The following is a 14,059-nucleotide window of genomic DNA, read 5'->3' as shown; positions in this document are numbered from 1 at the left end:
CCTACATATGGTAGTGGATAGTTAAGTGCTGATTCTCTTGGGAGGGTCTATAATAAGCAATGTGATATATGCTAGTAGAAATCTGTCTTAATAGAAACTTGTGGCATAGGAATATCCATCTGGGAAACACAGTTAATCATACCATCCAAGGTCTCTGTGCTTCTATTATAAATCAAATCACCACCACACAGCTGTTACTATATCTCTAATGGGGTTTTCAACTGCTGTCCAAGCAGTTAACTCTCAAAAAAATTTTCTATGAAGTTTTCACATTTGGAGTTAAAGCTGTGGGATTACGTGGACTGCATATATAATAGCCTACCTTCTATTGTAGTGAAATGAGGCAAATTTATTTGATTCTGTTTTGTTCCATCTCCTGGGAAATTTTAGGGGCCTCAGGTCCTGCTATGAACTCTAAAGAGGGTAATGTGATTTGAAAGGTTCTAAAAATATCACAAGTTTGCCTGGACTCACTTAGAAGGGTGGATGATTCAATTACAAGTGTCAAAATTTGATTCCTAATTTTTCAGGATCTGACAGCTGCAGCTAATCTTGCCAGGATTCCCTTATCTTCATTGTGCTTCTCTTTGAAGTATTTAAAGAAGATTTCATAATCTTTGCAATTTAGCTCTAGGATTTCCATCAGTAGCTGTAGAATGAGTCGGTTGGCTCTTTCTAAAGCTACTTATACATATTATTTGATCAAGCACATTTTTAAAGTAGCCATTAACTGCAAAACAGCTGACCTTCTTTTAATGGTTAGGGAAGAAAATATAATGAACTCTAAACCCGTACACCATAAACCAGGAGTGACCTTTCAATGCATGAAATGCCAATGGAAACTTAACCAAAGGTTCAGTTGTTGCTATAAAAAAGTTCAGATTCAAAAGGCATGCATTCATTTGAATGACAGCTCTGAGAAGGGTACTAGCACTGAATCACTGTGGCTAATTTTTTGTTTTACTTTTCAAATAATTAAAGCAGAGATTCAGAGATACCAAGGTGGCAAAGATGGTAAAGATTGGAAGCTATGTGGCACTACTACATTAGGTACAGCCTCTATTCTCTGCTCTTCCATCAGTGAGACAAAGTCACCAAGCTGATTATTGCCCATGAAAGGGTAAAGATCATATTTAACAAAAGAACTGACTGAGGACTACTGTATTAAATGGCAAATTTAGGTTTATGGTCAGGTATTTAAAAATAACTTCATATAATAAACAACTATGGTTAGGATGAAGACTTTATAAAAATAATTTTTCTTATCAACTGAAGTGCCATGACATTTTAAAATATCAATTTTCTAATGAAAAAATCTGTATCTGGATTAGATTATACACTTCTATTCAGGTTTTCTACACATTTACCAAGTGTTTATTACATGCCAGCTATTAAGTAAATGGTGGCGAAAAAGAGATATGGCCCTGCCATAGAGGAGCTTACTGGTTTCTTAGAGGAGGCAGAAATTTAACAAGTGATCTTAAGTGAGCTGTATCGTAGAACATGGGCTTTGCAGGTGGCTCAGTGGTAAACAGTTGGCATGTCAATGCAGGAGACATGAGTTCAATCCCTGGGTTGGGAAGACCATGTGGAGGCCTCCTCTGGAGGCCACTGCAACCCACTCCAGTATTCTGGCCTGGAGAATCCCATGTACAGTGGAGCCTGGAGGGCTATAGTCCATGAGGTTGCAAAGAGTTGAACATAACTTGAGTGATTGAGCATGCACATCTTAGAACACATGTGAACAGAGTGGTATGCGAATGTTTCAGGGCTGTGGGGTGTGAGCTGGGAAAATAATAACAGGTATGATTCCTGGGAGAGATGCTATTCCAGCTTTGTTATCTTAAAATCGTACTGATCACATCAACCTTTTATTGACAACTCAGATTTATAATTATGAACATTTACTATTATACTCTGCTCTAACACTTTTTAAATCTCTTCTAACACTGAATTTTGCATAAAGCAAGATAATTCTATGTAAACACTTTTATAGCGCCTCAAACTATGGAAAACCAAGGTCACTTATTACTAAAATTCTGTTCCAATATATGAAGTTATCATAGCATGGAACAAGAGCAACAATTTGTACTTTATCATAAATTATATCTCAATAAAACTATTCGGAAAAAAAGGGGAGGAAACCCTCAGTGTGACAAAAGACAGCATATACAAAGTTCAGAGATAAATGACAGACTAGAACAATTATCTAGATTAACAACTAAAATCCAGGTAAAAATATGATAAAGAGATAAAAAAACATTCACTCCATTAGAAAAAAATGAAGAAAGACAGTAAAAGGGCAAATGACAGAGGAAATATAAATGACCAAACATGTATGTGGACAGCTGTTCAATCTTAAGAGAAATGAAAATTAAAATATAATACTGTCAGAATGAAGGAAATTAAAAGAATGAGGATCAAGTGCTATTTTAAATAACAGAGGAAACAGATCCTTTTGTACATTCTCGGTTGGAATAAAAAATTGTACATTCTATAGAACACAATAGAGCAATTAAATTTTGTACATGACAATAATTATTATGACTGTAGTTTGTATTTATGAAGTACTTCCTATAAGCCAGCCACTATTGTATAGTGCTTAGTTATATTAAATCATTTAGCCCTCACAGCCACCATACGAAGGTGAGTTCTATTATTGTCCCCATTTTACAGATAAAGAAACTGAGGCACAGAGCAGTTAGGTAACTACTGACATTAGCTATTAGGTTGAACAGCTGAGAGATGGCAAAGCTGAGATCTGCACACAGGTGTTCTGCCTCCAGAGATGATTTTCTAAACCTCTAGAGAAAAGCCTCTTCATTTACTGACGTGGAAAAATTTCTGACACATGTTATTAAAAATAAGTCACACAACACACACAGTACAATACCATTCACATTTTTAAAAACCCACAAAGCATATTACCCAATCTGTGTCTATCTCCAGAGAAAGGACTAAAAGGGTTTACAAAATTAGTAGCAGTGGTTTCTCTCTGACAAAGAGTCCAAGGACTGGAGGTAAAAGGTAATCAAGGGGGACTTCTGCTTTATGTGTACTGTTTGCTTTTCATTTCATGAAAATGTATTCAGATATTACTTGCACAATCTGATTTTCAAAATATTATATTATTATTATTTTATATACCTTGGAATAAATCATACTTGATCATGGTGTATGATATATACTATGTTGTTGAATTCAATTTGATTTGAAGATGGAAAAAGGTATTCCATGCAAATAGAAACAAAAGGAAAGTTGAGGTAGCAACATTAATATCAGACAAAATAGACTTTAAAACAAAGAAAGAGGACATTACATAATGACAAAGGGATCAATCCAACAAGGAGATACAACAATCATAGATGCATCCAAGACAGGAGAACCTAAATATCCAAAGCTAATATTAACAAACATGAAAGGAGAAACTGACAGTAACACGATAATAGTAGGGGACTTTACCACCCACCTACATCAATGGACAGATCATCTAGACAGAAATTTAATAAGGAAACACTGGCCTTAAATAACCCATTAGACCTGGTGGATTTAATAGATCTAGCAAGAACATTCCATCCCAAAACAAGAGTAATACTAATCCATCTGAATCAGGGGTCCCCAAGACAACCCCCAGGTTCAATGATTTGCTGGGAGAATTCACAGGACTCTGCATAAAATCATGCTCTTGGCTGTGCTTTATTATAGTGAAATGGTACAAAGCAAAACCAGCAAAAGGAAAAGGCACATGGGGTGAAGTCAGGAGGAAACCAGGGGCAAGCTTCCAAGAGTCTTCTCCCTTAATTCCTCCAACAAGGAGGTATAACAACACATGTGAAATTCTGCCAACCAGAGAAGCTCATTAGAGACTCAGAGCCCAGAGTTTTTACTGGGGGCTGATCACGTAGGCATATTCTGCCTAGCCCATACCAAAATTCCAGACTCCAAGAAGGAAAGCAGGTATTCAACATAAACCACACTCTTCGTACATATAGTTTAGGCACGTGAGCCAATCTTATCAAGGAATGGTGGGAATTCTAAAATCCAACTTCCCAGACGCCAGCCAAGGGCCAATCTTGCAAGCAAGTTTTTCTAAAAATAGCAGATTTAGGTCCACTGTTTTAACTCTTTTCTGCAGATCCTTCCATAATCCTAGCTTTTTGTTCTCAGCTAATTCATAATGAATTCTTTCCATGAATGTTTCCAGACTTTTCATTTGTTCTGGTCACCTTCATGTGGACTCTGGCTTGATTATGTCTTTCTTAAAACATGAAGCCAAAAATGCAAAATAATATTCTAAGCATAATTTCACATAAATATGATATTACATTTTTATTAACAGAGTATAATTTAAAAAATTTTTTTCTTGGCCAAGCTAGGTAGCTTATGGGATTTTAGTTTCCCTACCAGGGATTGAATCTGGGGCCCTGGCAGTGACAGTACTGAGTCCTAACCACTGGACTGTCAGGGAATTCTCAGCATTTTGTTTTTAAAGCCGCATTACGACTGGATGATTTTTTTAAAACTTTTTATTTTATATTGGAGTATAGCAGATTAACAGCTACAGTCCATAGGGTCACAAAGAGTTGAACACAACTGAAGAGACTGAGCATACACGCACAGCTGATTAACAGTATTGTGAGTCTCAGGTGGACAGCAAAGAGACTCAGTCATACATATACACGTATTCATTCTCCCCTAAACTCCCTTCCCATACAGGCTGCAACAACAACTAATGCATAATTTTTGAGCTGCAGATAAAACTCAGATTCTACATTATTATTATTTATAATCCCATTAATGACATTTTGTTTACTTAAGCACAAGTCTCCTAACTACCAAGATGACTTTGAATTACAGTGCTATCACCTGTCTCAGACTGACTATTCCTTCTAGCTTCCTGCTATGTGAAAATTATTAAGGTTTCTGGAGCTAGACTGCTGCTGCTGCTAAGTTACTTCAGTTGTATCCAACTCTGTGTGACCCCATAGACAACAGCCCACCAGGCTCCTTTGTCCCTGGGATTCTCCAGGCAAGACTACTAGAGTGGATTGCCATTTCCTTCTCCAATGCATGCATGTATGCTAAGTCACTTCAGTCATGTCTGACTCTGTGCAACCTACCTCAATTCAAATCATGGTGCCACAACTTACTAGCAATATGACCTTGGATTAGTGAGCCTAAGCCCTCTGTGTGCTGGTTTCCTTATCTGTAAAACCTAGGAATAATAATCATACCTATCTCATAGAGTTGTTCAGTGAAATAAATGAGATAATGTATATAATAAACCTAATATAGTGTCTGGCACATTCAATTACATAATAAACATTATTAACCTAAATTATTGATGAGAATAATAAGCAGGTTAGGATCAAGGGCAAAGTTCCATGGCATTTTGGGGGTGACTTCTCTCAGAGATGAAAGCAATCAAAATTCTTTGAGAATATCATTCAGTGAGACTTCTACTTTATGTACTTATATATGTACTTTATATACTTAAATCCAGTACAGAAAACTTCAAGATATAAAGGAGAGTTAGAGACTCATTATTATAAATTTTCAGTTATGTTAGAAACTGTAGTCTCTAAACTTAACCTCTTTATCACCTACCGAACACTTGTTTGAAGAGAAAGAAATCAAGATAGACTAGACTGGCAAGAAAATCTCTATCACTAAGAAGATACTTCCAACTGTGTAAGAAATTCCTACCTATGTCAGAAGTCTGGCAGAATAAGATTTTGCTGTGCTCATCCCTATACATTGCCTACAAGGCCATTATTGAAAATAAACTGTTAACCAAAGTATAAGGAAAAAAACAAGTGTTTTTAGGCTCTTCACCTGTTTTTTTAAAAATATGCATTTATTTGGCTGCTCCAGGTCTTAGATGCAGCACTCAGGATCAAGTGCCCTGACCAGGCCTCCTGCACTGGGAGCACAGAGTCTTATCCACTGGACGGCCAGGGAGGTCCCCATCTTTTTTAATAAGAAAAATCATAGGAACACAAATGAAAAATCTAGTAGAGAACAAATGCCTGTAGCACTTGTCATCTGCAATTAGAAGAGCTAAAATTCTTAGACAAAATGTAACATCTGGAATATTGACTTTAATGGCAGTAGGAAGCATCAAAATATACACTTTGATATTGAATTTTAAAAATGAACTGATCTCTAAAGAAAAAAAATGACAAAGGACTATAAATTACTATATGTATAATATTTGTTCCATTCATCCTAACACAGTCACATTCCTCAATTTTTCCAAGAAAAGATTAGTCAAACAACTACATATGGACAATCAAGGAATGAAAGTTTATTTCCAAATAAATGGCTGTCATACAGTTTCTAGCAAACTATTGTTTCCAGTTAATGACTGTGTACAATGTGGTCCTATTCAGAGTCAAATATGAATTTTAAAATTAACTCATTCTAATAGTACCTTGAAGAATAGTTCAGTATTCATTTTGGAGCACAGATGCAGAGACATTCAGATCTGGATTCAAATCCTTGCTCTGCAACTCACTGTGTGACTTCTGGCAAGTTACTTACTGTCTCTAAGCATTAAGGAAGCTGGCCAAGGTCACCCAGCTAGTAAGTAGGCTAAGAAAGCCAGGATGTGCACTCAGACCAAGTTATAGAGACCATAACCTAACTAGTCTGCCACCCTGCCTCTTCCAGGTACAGCAACATGGGTCCCAGAGGAATGATCACTTTTGGATGCCAGATGTTACATGTTGACTTAGCCTTTGAGTTTCTCAGAAGCTTGGACATCCATTATTTTTAAAATGGAGAAGTGATTTGCTTAAGGTCAACAGGAACACGTGAGAGAGACCTGGATCCTGTGTGGCCACTTATTAGTTGTGTAAATCTATAATTTTCCTGAGTTTCAACTAGTTGTAAAATGGAAATAATAGTAATCTCTCTTTCAAGAAGGGAAATATGTTTGCAAATCATCTAGCACAGAGCCTTGCATAAAAGTTGCTCAATAAATGTTAGCCCTCCCTTTCCTCATTCTTCTATTTGTGACTCTGGGCACAATACTCTTTTTGAACACCATGCTACTATTTCTTGATACCCTCTCACCAACTGTGTTAACAGATGGGTGGCAAAGAACATGATTTTTTGGCAATTACCATGTGATACCAAATGAAACCTCAGTGAAGTCCAGCTATATTATATAATTTTAAGTAGAACAAACTTCCTCCTTTTTGTCCATATGGTCTACCGCTTTATCAGAGCAGAAAACAAAATTGGTCTACCAAGATTTGTTCTTTATAAAATTATGCTTAATGTTCCCCAATACCTTCTGTTCTTTTAGGTAACTGCCAAATGATTTACTTGATTTGTTCTAGTTTCTGACCAAACATTGTTTAAAAATTAAGTTGACCTTATCCATATCCAAAAGTATCTTTTTCTCCTTAAAAAATGTGCTCTTTTCTGTCATCAGATACTTTTCCTATTCACTATAATTTGTCAAAGATAAAAGCTAATAGCTTGGCATGAGGTTCTTTTCTGTCACATTTGCATAGAGGGAATATCCAATACTGAGTTATAAGCACTATTCAGTGCCAAATATGGCCATAGCAATTGGTATTTGTCAAATAGGCAGTATTTTCCTAAGAAAAGATAAAAATGCAAGGAGATAGACTGTTCTCTTATAAAGCAAAGTTGCTGCATAATTAATCTTTATTTCCTGGATAGCAAGGGTATCATGAAGCACACTCTGTTGGCTTCCAAGTATCATTTAAAATACTCCCATTTCTTTTTTTTCTTGGTTTGGGTTTTTTTTTTTTTTTTAATTGAAGGATAATTGCTTTACAGAATTTTGTTGTTTTCTGTCAAACCTCAACATGAATCAGCTATAGGTATACATATATCCCTTCTCTCCCATCTCCCTCTCCATCCCTAGTCACCCCTCTAGGTTGATAAAGAGCCTCTGAGTTTCCTGAGACATGCAGCAAATTCCCATTGGCTATCTATTTTACATATGGTAATGTAAGTTTCCATGTTACTCTCTCCATGCATCTTACCCTCTCCTCCCCTCTCCCCATGTCCATCAGTCTGTTCTCTATGTCTGTTTCTCCATTGCTGCCCTGCAAATAAACTCTTTGATACCATCTTTCTAGATTCCATATATATACATTGGTATACAATATTTATCTTTCTCTTTCTGACTTACTTCACTCTGTATAATAGGCTCTAGATTTATCCACCTCATTAGAACTGACTCAAATGGGTACTTTTTATGGTTGAGTAACATTCAATTGTGTACATGTACCACAATTTCTTTACTCATTCATCTGTTGATTGACCTCTAGGTTTATTCCGTGTTCTAGCTGTTGTAAATAGTGCTGCAATGAACACTGGAGTGTATGTGTCTTTCTCAGTTTTGGTTTCCTCAGGGTATATGCCTAGGAGTGGGTTGCTGGGCCATATGGTGGTTTGTTCCTACTGTTTAAAGGAATCTCCATACTGTCTTCCATAGAGGCTGTATCAATTTACATTCCCACCAACAGTGCAAGAGGGTTCCCTTCTCTCCATATCCTCTCCAGCATTTATTGTTTGTAGACTTTTTGATGATGGCCATTCTGACTGCTGTGAGGTGATATCTCACTGTAGTTTTGATTTGTATTTCTCTAATAATGGGCAATGTTGAGCATCTTTTCATGTGTTTGTTAGCCATCTATATGTCTTCTTTGGAGAAACGTCTATTTAGATCTTTTGCCCACTTTTTGATTGTGTTGTTTGTTTTTCTGGTATTGAGTTGTATCAGCTGCTTATATATTTTGGAAATTAATCTTTTGTCAGTTGTTTCATTTGCTATTATTTTCTCCCATTCTGAGGGTTGTCTTTTCACTTTGCTTATAGCTTGCTTTGTTGTGCAAAAGCTTTTAAGTTTAATCAGGTCCCGCTTGTTTACTTTTGTTTTTATTTCCATTATTCTAGGAGGTGGGTCATAGAGGATCTTGCTTTGATTTATGTCATCGAGTGTTCTGCCTATGTTTTCCTCTAAGAGTTTTATAGTTTCTGGTCTTACATTTAGGTCTTTACTCCATTTTGAGTTTTTGTGTATGGTGTTAGGAAGTGTTCTAATTTCATTCTTTTACATGTAGCTGTCCAGTTTTCCCAGCACCACTTATTGAAGAGGCTGTCTTTGCCCCATTGCATATTCTTGCCTCCTTTGTCGACAATAAGGTACCCATAGGTGCATGTGGAGAAGGCAATGGCAACCCACTCCAGTACTCTTGCCTGGAAAATCCCATGGACGGAGGAGCCTGGTAGGCTGCAGTCCATGGGGTCGCGAAGAGTCAGATACGACTGAGTGACTTCACTTTCATGCATTGGAGAAGGAAATGGCAACCCACTCCGGTGTTCTTGCCTGGAGAATCCCAGGAATGGGGGAGCCTGGTGGGCTGCTGTCTATGGGGTTGCACAGAGTCAGACACAACTGAGGTGACTTAGCAACAGCAGCATAAGTGTATGGCTTTATTTCTGGGCTTTCTATGTTGTTTTATTAGTCTATATTTTTCTGTTTTTGTGCCAGTACCATACTGTCTTGATGACTATAGCTTTGCAGGATAATCTGAAGTCAGGAAGGTTGATTCCTCCAGCTCCATCCTTCTTTCTCAAGACTGCTTTGGCTATTCAAGACTGCTTTGGATATTAAGGGTCTTTTGTGCTTCCATGTGAATTGTGAAATTTTTTGTTCTAGCTCTGTGAAAAATGCCATTGGTAATTTGATAGGGATCACATTGAATCTGTAGATTGCATTTGGTAGTATAGTCATTTTTACAATATTGATTCTTCCTACTCAGAAACATGGAATATCTCTCCATCTGTTTATGTTGTCTTTGATTTCTTTCATCAGTGTCTTATAATTTTCTGTATACAGTTCCTTTGTCTCCTTGCTGCTGCTGCTGCTGCTGCTGCTAAGTCACTTCAGTTGTGTCTGACTCTGTGCGACCCCATAGACAGCAGCCCACTAGGCTCCTCTGTCCCTGGGATTCTCCAGGCAAGAATACTGGAGTAGGTTGCCATTTCCTTCTCCTTAGGTAGGCTTATTCCTATTTTATTCTTTTTGTTGCAATGATGAATGGGACTGATTCCTTAATTTCTCTTTCTGATTTTTCATTGTTAGTATATAGGAATGCAAGTGACTTCTGTGTATTGATTTTGTGTCCTGTGAATTTGCTAGATTCATTGATTAGCTCTAGTAATTTTCTGATAGTATCTTTTCTTCTTATCTGTATCATGTTATCTGTAAACAGTGAGAACATCACTTCGTCTTTTCTGATCTGGATTCCTTTTATTTCTTTTTCTTCTCTGATTGCTGTAACTAGGACTTCCAAAACTATGTTGAATTATAGTGGTGAGAGTAGACACCCTTGTCTTGTTCCTGATCTTAGGAGGAATGCTTTCAGTTTTTCACAATTAAGAATTATGTTTGCTGTGGGCTTATCATATATGGCCTTTTCTATGTTGAGTAAATCGTACTTCTATGCCCATTTTTTGAAGAGTTTTAATCGAAATGGGTGCTGAATTTTGTCAAAGGCCTTTTCTGTATCCACTGAGATTATCATATAGTTTTTATCTTTCAGTTTGTTAACATGGTGAATCACATTAATTGATTTGCATATATTGAAGAATTCTTGCACCTCTGGAATAAACCCAACTTGATCATGGTGTATGAACTTTTTAATATGTTGTTGAATTATGTTTGCTAGAATTTTGTTGAGGATTTTTGCATATATGTTCATCAGTGATATTGGCCTGTAGTTTTCTTTTTTAGTGTTGTCTTTGTCTGGTTTTGGTATCAGGGTGATGGTGGCTGTGTAGAATGAGTTTGGAAGTGTTCCTCCCTCTGTAATTTTTTGAAAGAGTTTTAGAAGGATAGGCATTAGCTCTACTCTAAACACGTGACAGAATTCACCTGTGAAGCCATCTGGTCCTGGGCTTTCGTTTTTTGGGAGATTTCTGATTACAGTTTTTATTTCAGTGCTTGTAATTGGGTTGTTCATAATTTCTATTTCTTCCTGGTTCAGTCTTGGAAAATTGAACTTTTCTAAGAATCTGTCCATTTCTTCCAGGTTATCCATTTTATTGCCATATAGTTCATATTGCCATATTGTTCGTAATAGTCTCTTATCATCCTTTGTATTTCTGAACTGTCTGTTGTAACCTCTCCTTTTTCTTTTCTAATTTTGTTGATTTGATTCTTCTCTCTCTTTTTTCCTTGATGAGTCTGGCTAAAGGTTTGTCGATTTAGTTTATCATCTCAAAGAGCTAGATTTCAGTTTTATTAATCTTTATTATTGTTTCTTTCATTTTTTTTTCATTTATTTCTGCTCTGATCTTTGATTTCTTTCCTTCTGCTAATTTTGGGGTTTTTAAGTTCTTTTTCCAGCTGTTTTAGGTGTAAAATACTCTCATTTCTTAAAGCGATCTGTAAGTTAATGTCTTTTTTTTTTTTTTTTTTGGCTTCACCATTCAGCAGGCAGTCTTCAGCTACCGGACCAGAGATTGAACCCGTGCCCCCTGCAATGAAAGCCTTCAGTCCTAAACACTGAACTGCCAGGGAATTCCCCTGAAGTGGATGTTAAAAGCCAAAGAAGTTTTTCAATCAAGTGTTGATTTATGAATTCTACCTCCCCAATAAACTAGAAGCCATACAGAGAGGCTACAATCAAAAGCACCAGAGGAAAGTGGTGCTATGGAAACAATTCATTTGTGTTTGGCATAGTGAAGATTCACTGCCAATTTGTAACTATGAATTCAATAACTTTTCAAAGCCAAAAATGAGGTTTGGACCTGAGCAGCTTTTCAAAGTAGCTTTTTTTTTTTTCCAGAGTGCTTCCAGGTGACCAGTGGGTTACGTTTTATTTTAAAAACAAAAACAAAAACAAAAAAAAGTCACAGCAGAAGGGGCCAGGGCACCCAGTGGGACCATTGGTCTCCACAACACCATCTGGGTCACTTAAAAGGAATGAGCCCTCTCCTCAGGTTTACCTGAAGAGGAGCCAATCATTTACCTCGCATGGAGGCCGCAACTTGATTATGGTTCACTTGAGCCCATTAAATCTAAACTCTGGATCTCACTAGTTTCACGTTCAAGTCTCACAAGACCTTACATTTCACCAGTCAGCCACACACGGCTGGCACCGAAATGCACACGCTGACACCTGTCCGCCCAGGGGAAACTCTAAGGAGCCACGTTATCTAGGTGGAGAGGGTGGCGGGTAGGCCGCGGGACTCTCCAACAGGCGTCCGCACAGACCCCCACAGGCACTGGCGCCCGCACACATTCACGTGCCCATGGGCGCCAGGCTTAACGCCGGGAAGGCCCCAGAGGCGTCTCTCCCGCGAGCCCACTGATGCAGAGAACGCCCACCCCCTGGGAAGGGCTTCCTGGTGACCCCTCTCAACAGCTCCCCACGTCTGCCGGCCAGGGACTGCGGGGAGGGGGCCGTGGCCTCTGGGCCCCGGCCGGGCCCCCGGCACGCCCGCCTCCAGACGCCCGTCTCCACACGGCCCTCGCCGTCATCAGCACCCACCAGTGCCTCAAAGTAGCTTTCGCTGAGAACAATGGCACCCCACTCCAGTACTCTTGCCTGGAAAATCCCGTGGACAGAGGAGCCTGGTAGGCTGCAGTCCATGGGATCGCTAAGAGTCGGACACGACTGAGCGACTTCACTTTCACTTTTCCCTTTCATGCACTGGAGAAGGAAATGGCAACCCACTCCAATGTTCTTGCCTGGAGAATCCCAGGGACGGGGGAGCCTGGTGGGCTGCCATCTCTGGGGTCGCACAGAGTTGGACACGACTGAAGTGACTTAGCAGCAGCAGCAGCAGCAGCAGCAGCAGCAGCAATAGCTAATATCGGAGAAGGCGATGGCACCCCACTCCAGTACTCTTGCCTGGAAAATCCTAGGGAAGGGGGAGCCTGGTGGGCTGCCGTCTATGGGATCACACAGAGTCGGACACGACTGAAGTGACTTAGCAGTAACAGTAGCTAATATAACATAAAAAAGCTGTTAGAGGTGGTAAAGAGATGCAATGTTTATGAATTAAAATATGACCTATCACCTGTTTTGCTAAAAGGAAAAAAAAAAGCACTGAGCTGAAGGCAAGATATTTTGCTTCATTTATTTACTTTCTTGAGATAACTTCATAAAAAGGAGATGGGGTTTATATTTTTGATGCTTAACTTCAACCATCTATAAATGACAATATTACTTGTCCTACTCATTTCATGAGTCTGACAGAAGGATAAGTAAAATAAGAGCTGCCAAATCATTGTTCAAAATGTAAAGAGACAGCAATGTAAGACATAATTATATTTTTAAAATTTGTAGGCATTTTTTTAATGAAGTCATTTTAATGATGCCAGTCCCACTGGCCAAGTACACATTATTGATGAAGCAACTTAGTGATACTTTCTCAGCTCTTTATGGAATTATATTTATCAAAAAATATGAATATTTGCTTACCTGACAGTTCCTACTCATTCAGTTTTACTTTTATAACCTAATACTTATACTAAATCCAAAATAAATCCACTTAAAAAGTGAAAATTTGGAACATTATTTCATAAAACCACTAAAATCTCTGTCATTATATATCAAGCATATCTAATATTATTGAAGAGATTTCAGTTTTATTCTTATTTTTAAAAATATTTATTTTTATTTTATTTATTTGGCTGTACCAGGTCTTAGCTGCAGCATGCAGAATCTTCATTGCAGCATGCAGAATCTTTAGTTGCACATGTGGGATCCCTGACCAGGGACTGAACCTGGGCCCCCTGCATTGCAAGCATGGAGTCTTAGCCATTGGATCACCAGGGAAGTCGCAGAGTTTTCAGTTTTAAATAAATAAGTTTCATAGAATAAATGAACTTCCTATTTTTTATCTTTTTTAAAATTATTTTTTAGTTGAAGGATAAATGCTTTACAGAATTGTGTTGGTTTCTGCCAAACATCAATATGATGAATGTCCCATTTACTGACAGACAAACTGAAAAGTAAAAAACATTAATGGTTTCCAACAAAAGCAATAACCATATTCT

At 38.0% G+C, this 14,059-nt stretch overlaps 1 protein-coding gene across 2 annotated transcripts in view; it reads right to left on the bottom strand.

The window, feature by feature from the left end:
* The window catches only part of IFT81 (intraflagellar transport 81), a 99,474-nt gene that overhangs the window by 49,491 nt on the left and 35,924 nt on the right, over positions 1–14,059 (bottom strand). The gene's annotated exons all lie outside the window — the stretch shown is intronic.

The sequence above is a fragment of the Ovis aries genome, chromosome 17, assembly GCF_016772045.2.
Source record: "Ovis aries strain OAR_USU_Benz2616 breed Rambouillet chromosome 17, ARS-UI_Ramb_v3.0, whole genome shotgun sequence".
Taxonomy (NCBI): Eukaryota; Metazoa; Chordata; class Mammalia; order Artiodactyla; family Bovidae; genus Ovis; species Ovis aries.
This window is presented reverse-complemented; position numbering and strand designations above follow the sequence as displayed.